Genomic DNA, 8,032 nt, shown 5'->3' with positions numbered 1-8,032 from the left:
GAATGGTGTTTGCAAAAATTCAATAAAAAAGAAACTTTGGCCCCACAAAAGGACCAAGAAACATCTGATGACTCTCAATTGAATGAAACCATTGAAGAAAGGTTTCAATGAATTTCACTACTTGAAATCACTATTAAACATATATGAAGCATATCTAGACTGCCCAAATTTAAACGAAACACCAGGTGTGGTGGCACACACCTTTAGTCCCAGCCCTCAGGAGGCAGAGCCACACAGATCTCTGTGAGATAGAGGCCAGCCTGGTCTACATGGCCAGTTCCAGGCCACCTGGGGCCACAGGGAGATTCTGTCTCAAAAAAATCAAAAAGAAAAATAGACAACAAACTAAAATTAATCCTAAAAACCTCATGCCAGCCATTTCTTTTTTAAATCACACACACACACACACACACACACACACACACACACGTACATATGAATATTTATATCTACATAAAACTCTTTGAATGCTTGTCTGGTGTCATATATACTAAAATGGAAATATGTAGAAAGATCAGCATGACTGTTCACAAAGATAGCTCACAGATTCATGACACAGTCCATGATTTTTTAGCAATAATCTCTTAGATAAGACACCCGAAGCACATACAATGAAAGAAACAAAAAGACAAATTAATAAAGTGTAGCAAGGCACAGTATACCATCAACAACCAAAGAGGCTTTTCTCGCCAGGGTACGAACTGCATTTCCTCCCCTTCTTGTGAATCAGTCAAAGTGGCAAAACCAATGGCTAAGTGAACATCTATGTTGCATGTCAGACCTTCATTGCCTGTCCCTCATTTGATGCCTATTGATTTTTCCAAAGGACAGAGATACTAAAAGGGATATGTTTATAATTTTACCATTACTAGCATATAGTAAACATACAATCCATGCTCATTGGATAGAGAGATTCCCTGCATAGCATAGCGACAAGTTTGTACTAATCCCTTTCCAGTCAGAGATTTCTGCTCACACAAAACTGAAAAACCAGAAATATATGTGCAATTAGTTAATACAAGACATTGAACATCACATAAAATTACAAAATTGGTCACTTGATGATGATGCCATAATAAGGTGAAATATATTAGAATTTAAAAGGAATCATAAATTCTTATAGATGAACAGAAAGTTTGTTGCTAATGCAAATGTATTTTAATTAAGGGAGTAATTATGTAATTATGACAAGGGAGAAACCAGTAAATGAGACATCAAAAAATGACCACACTCCCTGAACTATTTTGGTTATCTCTGCCCAAGTTTCATATGTCAGAAATCTACATTTGACTCAGTGAGGCTATGTCGATGGAACACAGAAGTATATTTACAGAAATTAAATAATGAGCATTCACGTTTACTTACTTATCTAAGTTCAAACCGAACTACAAAATTACTAAGATAATGAACTTAGAAAGAAATCAGATTTTCACATAATATGTATATTGCATTTAGTTTATTTCACTAACTGTAGTGGAATCAAACTTTCCTTGGGAAGTTAGTCCTTCCAGTTGATTTATGCATGCAATGCCACACTATTCATTTAACATCTGGGCATGGTGGCCCATGTCTGCATCCCAATGCTAGAGTGCTTGAAGCAGGAAGGTTAGCGGTTCAAGGTGATTCTTTGCTACTTAGTGAGACTGAGGCCAGCCTAGACTACATGAGAACCTGTCTAAACAAAAAACAACAAATCTATATATTTTGCTTTTAAAAGTAAGGAATTTCTGGCACATGGATATGATGTGGATGAAGCATCAGAACAGTTTAATTAAAATATATCTTCTAAAAAAGAATGATTTGACCGGGTGTGGTGGCATATGCCTTTAATCCTATTACTTGGGGAGCTGAGGCAAGCAGATCTCTCTGAGATCTAGGCCAGCCTGGTCTACATGGTGAGTTCCAGGCCACATGGGGCTACAAGGAGGAGACCCTGCTCAAAAAACAAAAGCATTTTAATAAATAAATAAAAATAAAAAATGATTTGATGTGTGATAATGATTATACTTAAATTCATCAACTGGTGTAGGAACATCTGTAGGGATGCAGCATATTCAATATATAAAACAAGTTAAAATATAATAGAGCCCTTTTTATTCTTTAATTCTACATGTTAGCTGATAATCCTCAGTGTCTTCATAGGTAATATGTAGAGAGTGATGAGAGCCATATCACTTTCTTATGACATATGTCACATGCAAGTGTTTAGCAGAAATACTAGCAGCTCATAATGATTATTAATATATTTGTAGGCTATATTTAAGCTGAATCAATACTGCGTTACTATTCTACTGAAAGCCTGAGATCCTTAAATGGAATTTTAACAATAATTGAGTTTCCTTACAATATGACTTTTTTCTTCTTTTATTTCTGGACTTATTTGTTTGGGGTTTCTAGAGTTTGATATCACTCATAACCTGACTGATACTGCGGGTGGATAAACACATTGTTTACAAATGATGGCTGGAGAATTCTTGAGCCCAGCTGAGAAGCTATGGATTTGATCACTGATTTTAAGTTCTGTCTGATGTCACTTAGCTCTGTTGCAGACATTTGCCTGCCTCCATTTCTCTCCTTTCTTTGATTTTTTTTATTTTTATTTTATGTGTGTGAGTTTTATGCCTGCATGTAAGTGCAGTGCCCTTGGAGGACAGAAGAGGGCATTGGATCCCCTGGTGGGTGCTGGAATTTGAACCCAGGTCTTCTGCAAGAACAGTCAGTGCTCTTAACAGCTGAACCATCTCTCCAGGCCCTCTCTCCTTTCTTTGATGCTCCAGTTTGAACAGCAGAATCCTTGACCAATTTTATGAAATATAAATGTTCTTCTTAGTACCCTCAAGAGAGACTTCAGAACCATTTTACTGACCTTTAATAAACTGCCTGAACTTTTGACCAACACAGAAGTGACCTAGGTGCCATTAATCTTTACCAGAATGAGAGACCTAAAATCTACCAACTCACCACAGAGCAATGTTTTCCAACCACACACACAGAAAGCCATGGCAGTTAAACTCTTTGAAGCTCATACATGAGGTGTGGACTCTATTTGGCCCCATATGCATGCAGTAATGTATCAATTATCCATATTAGATGACGTTGTGTTTTGAAATGTATGTTCTCCACTCTGGTTTACAAAACCTCTTGCAATTGGAATCCTCAACAAGGTAAAAGTTCTGCTTCCTAGCACCTTTGTTTATAAACCTCTTCTCTTAGTTAGAGATATCATATTGTAAAATCCAAGAATAAGGAAAATGTTACACTTGGATTCCTTATATTGTTCCATGTCTTTTATTGTGATTCTTTAGTGTTCTTTTTCTTAATGTTTTTGAGATTTTGTATATCTCATATAATAGTTCTTAATCAAATTAAGACCTCCCCTCCTCTACACATACCCCCACACCAGGTCTCATGCATACTGTCATACATGCTAAGTTCCATTCAGTCAAACATTCTACCTGAATATCCCTCGGTGCAAGTTCACCCACCTGAGACTATTCAGTCCATCCAGAGATCTTAAGGAAGGTCTGTTCTCCCTTTCCCTGCAGCAATCAGTCTCCAACAACTCTCAGGCTAGGTAGGATCAGTCTGATGCCCATTTCCCTCCAGTTTATGAACTTAGGGAAGCAGAGGCTTTTAGGCCACTGGAAACTTATGTGAACTTGTGGCATTGGTGGCATCGAGCACAAGACCCATGCCAACTCTTTTGTGTTCTTAATTAACAAACAACTGTATGTTTCAGGAATCGAGTATGGTATTTATATATATTAGACTTATTAAGTCAAGACAATAAGCATATCCATCATGTCAAATTGTCAAGTACTTTCCATTATTGGTTCAGTGAATCTCAAAATCTTCAAACTCTGCCTATCAAAATTATAACTGTGTACACTTTGACCATTGTATCCTTATTCCAAGCCACCCTTGGCTTCTAATAACCTCACACTCTAATTATATAAATTCAACTGTTTGAGATTTTAGACCTAAAGAAAATTGTGCAGTATTTTTCCTTCTGTGCCTGACATAGCATAATATCCAAATTTGTCCATGTTGCCGAAACTCACAGATTTCCCTTTTACAAAGCCAAATGATGTTCTATTATGTGTATTATATACATAAATATATATTCATTGTATTTCTTATCTCTTCATCTGTTCATAGGCACTGAGTTTGCTTTTAGATCTAACTATCATGACAAATATTGCCAAAGAAGACGCATAAGTGAACAAGTACGTAAAATTTGGCTGAACACTATTAATCCTAACAGTATCATCACCCATCTGTGAAGGTGGCTATTATTTATAGAAAAAAATGACAAATATTGATGAGAAGTTGGAGAAAGTGAAATACCTTATGTTGTTAGTGGGAATGTAAACTAGTAGAGCCATATGAACAAAAATGAAGTTGCCTATACAATAAAAAGAATTATCATGTAATATAGCAATCTCACTTTAGCATGTACATCCAAGAAATTGAAGTCCATTTGTCAAAGAGATCACTGCACTGTGATATCTTTAATTTGTATCATAGAGAACTGTTTATTGTCAACCAGATGGTAGGGTAGATAACTGTTTTGAATTTGAGGGGAGATGAAGAATTAAAACATTTTCTTTATGTCCACACCAGAAGTTAATGCAAGGGAAAAAATGGTTTCATGAATATATTTGGTTAATACTTTGGAATCATTTTATTAATGTTCATGTAAAAAATAAAATTATAGATTCCTCCCAGCAAGTAAAATGAAATAAGAGTGTCAGTGTCAATCCATTTGCAACTGCAAGGGTCATGATCAACATTTAGGGAACAGATAAAGATGCAGAATTGAACAAGAAATTAAAGTCACCCTGCAGCTCTCATTTTCTCTCCTTTGACCAGAAGCTGTGGGAGAGGTGCCTTCTCAATGGAGGAAAAAAATGGAAAAGCACAGTACAAAACTCATCTTATCAATTCGTAGGGAAGTGTCTCCTGAGTTGAACAAGAAGAAGCAAGCAATTTGTAAGGAACTGGGCTTTCAATCACCAGAACTTCAGATGTGAGTAGATTTTTCAAGAAAATGCATACTTATATATTCAGGAATTAGAGGATTAGACTGTCTATGAGATCCTTAACAAATGCCAAAATGACAACTACATGTATATATGTTTATTCATATATATATATATACATGCATAGAGTTATTTGTGTGTGTGTTTCACTGTGACTGATCCTCAGAGAACAACTAAAAGGAAGAAATGTCTATTTTGTCTTGTGGTTATAGAGGATGACATGGCCCCATGGTATTGGAACAGCATGTCAAGGGAGTTTCTTCACCCACGGTAGACAGGAAGGAGAAAGAAAAGGAGGGATTGGGGACCAGGTGTAACCTTCACAGGCAGGCTTCCATTCACCTGCTTCCTCCAGCAGGACCCTGCCTCCTAAAGTTTCCACCACCTTCCTAAAATAGCATCAATAGATGGGATCAAGAATTCGTCACATGTGGGGCTGGAGAGATGGCTCAGAAGAGCACTGACTGCTTTTGTAGAGGACCCAGGTTTGATTCCCAGCACCCACATGGTGGCTAACAACCATCCATAATTCCAGTTCCAGAAGATCCAGTGCCTTCTTCGGACCCACACAGGCATTGCACGACACAGGCGCACCTACCTACATGCAAGCAATATACTTACACACATAAAATAAAAATAATAAATAATTTTATAAAAATAAATAAAAAGAGTTCATCAAATGAGTCTATGGGGGAAGGGGCATTTCATATTCAAACCATGACACACATCTACTTCTCCCACACTACACACACACACACACACACACACACACACACACACACATATTATGTATATGATCAGCCTTTACATTCCTCTGAAGTTGACTGAATTTTAGACAGGTTTCTTCTTGATGAAAAATCATTGACCTTGTCTGGGTCAGCATGAATGAATGAATGAATGTGTGTGTGTGTGTGTGTGTGTGTGTGTGTGTGTGTGTGTGTGTATACTGGTTTATTTGAGCTGATTGTGCATCTTTTGAGGTTTCGTTCAGAGCGTTTGTTTAACGTATTCATTTTGATTGCTTATTTTGAAAGTTTTTTGACTTGTGATGATTTGGTTTATTAATTTGCTAACATTGACTCTTTTGTTTTGCTACTCTTCCAATATCTTACTCAAGGAAAGAGGAAATATTTGGTGAAAATCAGCTATTTGGTACCTCAAAGTGCGACAGACCAGCCCAGACCGGAGCAGTTCAGTCCGACGGGAACAGGGTCCTCGAGAGAGTGGACAAGGATTCGGCGAGTGACAATTCGGCGAGGGACAAACAGACAGACACACAAGAGCTTGGTGAAAGTCTGAGTGTAATTTTTGCAGCTGCGAGGCTTGAGATATATACAGCAAAGATTGCAAAATCTTCCCAACAGAAACTGCAGAACAGCCATGCCAAGATTTACAGTTCCAGAGATAAAAGCAAAACAACCCTGCCGACCATCATGCACAGCCAAAACACACCTCCCCATCCCATCGACCTGGCACCAGACAGCAAACCCCCACCGTGGCCTTCACTGCCAGCCTTTCCCACATACTCAGGATTCTGCTCAGCTCTGTGGTTTCAGGTCAGAATGACCTTAACCCACCAAGCACTTTCAACACCAGCTGTGCCTGATATTACATTTTTAACTATTTGATAACATTCCTTGCTTATTTGTAGTGGGCCATCAGGCTTCTAAGTCATTCCTTAACCCCTTAGATCCTAAAATATCATCCCATGTTAGGGACTTATGTAACTATCTTTGAATGTTCCAGTCCTAAGTATTTTGTCATTGCTCTTTTTCTATCTTTCCTCTTTCAATTGGTCCTTCACACTGCTTTTAGCACACATTTCCCAGAAGAGAAGTCTGCTCAAACATGACTCTTCGACCAAGAAACCCTTCTTCTATCTATATTTACTCATCTATGTCTCTCTTCTAGAAATCCGTTATTCCCTGGACTTTCCAGCATTAATTTTGCTTAGCTACTTCTTGCTGCATCTAAAATGGCTTTCATTAATAGTGATGCATCTGGAGGCAAAGTTGTCTCAGGTGATTGAGTTCCTGAGAACTCTTCCTGCATACTAGGATAATTAAAAGATTTCAATAAAGGCAGTGACAGCGGTATCAAGGACACCAGGTGCTTTCTGGGCCCCTGAAAGCCCATGATACAGTGACAGTCAGAAAGATAATAGCAAGTAAAAGCATGCCAAGTACACTGTATGTATTTTAGCACAGCCAACTCCAAGAGGCAGCCTTCCTTGAAGTTCCAGCCTCAACCCACAGAGGATCTCACGCGGGCTTCATTGGAGATTGCATGACACCAAAGTCTGATACTTACATTAATTCAACTTGCAAGTATTTTAAACAATGGGTTTGTTTTTAGTAAAGAATGTATTTGTTTGTTTGTTTATTTATTTATTTATTTATTTATTTTGGGGTCTTTTTATGAGACAGGGTCTTCCTGCAGCCCCAGATGGCATAGACCTTACTATGTAGACCAGGCTGGCCTTTAACTCACAGATATCTGCTTGCCTCTGCCTCCTGAGTGCTGGGATTAAAGGCATGTGCCACCATGCCTGGATCAATAATTTTTTTAAAGGGTTTTGTATGGAGAATTTGTCTTAAAGTGAAGGATTATTCCAAAATCAAAACAGACAAATAAGGACAAAAACTAGAAGGCTAAAATATGTTGTAAAAACACTATGAAAGTTCAAAGTTTAAACATGGAATGCATATAACTAAGTCAATTATAATTAAAGTTATTGAAGTTCCTATGGTCAAAAAATAGGTCTGGCCATCCTACCAAAAGCCATTTATAGATTCAATGCAATGCCCCCCCAATCAAAATCCCATGACATACTTCACAGAATTAGAAAAAAATCATCCTTAGATTCATATGAAAGCACAAAAGACCTTGGATAGCCAAAGCAACCCTGAGCATTAAGAACAATGCTGAGGGGATTACTATACCAGATTCTAAGCTACATTACAGAGCTATAGTCATAAAAACAACATGGT

This window comes from Nannospalax galili, unplaced genomic scaffold (assembly GCF_000622305.1).
Source record: "Nannospalax galili isolate Female #2095 unplaced genomic scaffold, S.galili_v1.0 scaffold1313, whole genome shotgun sequence".
In the NCBI taxonomy this organism is placed as follows: Eukaryota; Metazoa; Chordata; class Mammalia; order Rodentia; family Spalacidae; genus Nannospalax; species Nannospalax galili.
This window is presented reverse-complemented; position numbering follows the sequence as displayed.